Here is a 1,509-nt window from a genome sequence, read left to right as displayed (position 1 = left end):
AAAAAAAACATTTATGAGAATGTTATTAAAAAACAATTGGACACATCTTAATAAAATTTCTCATATTTCCAAGTCCAAGATGTGTTACACCTATACATCTGTGCAAAATTTCGAGAAAATCCGAAATGGTAAGATTCAAAATGTGTTATGTAGACGTGGTATGACGCCGCAAGTAACTTCTACAGTATTATTGATGACTCAATAGCTGAGCATATTGGGCGTGGGTTCCAGAGCGCTTGTTTCAGAAGGTTGTGGATTCGATTCCCACATGATTAAGTCAATATTTATTTTCTGACAGCCTCAAGAAATGAATCTTGACAATGCCCACCACCGAGGGTTCTTGGCAAGGGCGTACTCAGAATCAAAACTAGTAGTACCAGAGCCCAAGAGGAGGATATCTCAAAAAGTAGGAACAACAAAAGTAAACCTAAGAGAACGTCATTTAAAGAAGAGCAAATTTTCTAAAATATGAGCCCTAATAGAGTTATTTACGTTAAATAGTTTTCGAGATATAGGTTTTTAAAAAGCAACATTTTATAAAAATGTTGTATGGGACGTACAAAAAGATCAGTAGTTAGTGAATTTATTTTGAAAAATTTATATCTCAAAAACCATTTGACGTACAGATGTCTATTAGCTCTCAAATTAAAGCTAGTTTAATGAGCTATAAAGTAGTTTATAATGTTTATCTTCGTAGGAGTGATAGTTTACATGAAATATGCTAAAATAAATTGATTTATGGTTATTCGGAAAAATATTTATTTGCCAAATTCATATTCACATGTGAATATCATAAAAACTACTACGACGATAAGTGTCATAAACTTCTTTATAGTAAGTTAAATTTCATTAATTTTGAATGTTGGCAGACATTTGTGCTTCTTATGGATCCAGAGATATATTTTTTTAAAAATCCAACATTTTATACAAATAATTAGAAATTAACATTTTGTGAGTTTATTTTGTCAAATATCATAAAAACTACTACTCCTACAAAGATAAACATAATTATCTATTTTGTTGTAAATTTAACTAGCTTTAATTTGAGCGCTGACAAACAGCTGTACGTCCAATGGTTTCTGAAATGAAGTTTTACATAAATCAAACTTATTATCCGAACAACTATAAACCAATTTATTTTAACAAATATCATGAAAACTACTATTCCTACGAAGGTCATAAAATTCTTTATAGTCAATTAAACTAGCTTTAAATTAAGTGCTAATAGACATCTATAGGTCGCATAGTTCCTGAGATATAAATTTGTCAAAATAAATTAATTAACTACTATTCTTTCAGTATATTTTTAAGAAATTTTGCTTTTTAAAAAGCTATATCTCGAGAACTATTGGACGTAAATGGTTCTTTTAGGGCTAATATTTCAGCAAATTTACTCTTCTTTAAATAATGTTCTCTTAGATTTTCTAGTGTTGTTTGTAGTTTTTAAGATATAGAGCTCCGAATGAAAAATCAATGATATTTTAAGGTTTTGAAACAGCCGCCATTTTT

This window comes from Halyomorpha halys, unplaced genomic scaffold (genome assembly GCF_000696795.3).
Source record: "Halyomorpha halys isolate HHAL.00 unplaced genomic scaffold, Hhal_1.1 Scaffold1816.1, whole genome shotgun sequence".
In the NCBI taxonomy this organism is placed as follows: Eukaryota; Metazoa; Arthropoda; class Insecta; order Hemiptera; family Pentatomidae; genus Halyomorpha; species Halyomorpha halys.
Note: the sequence above shows the minus strand (reverse complement) of the source record.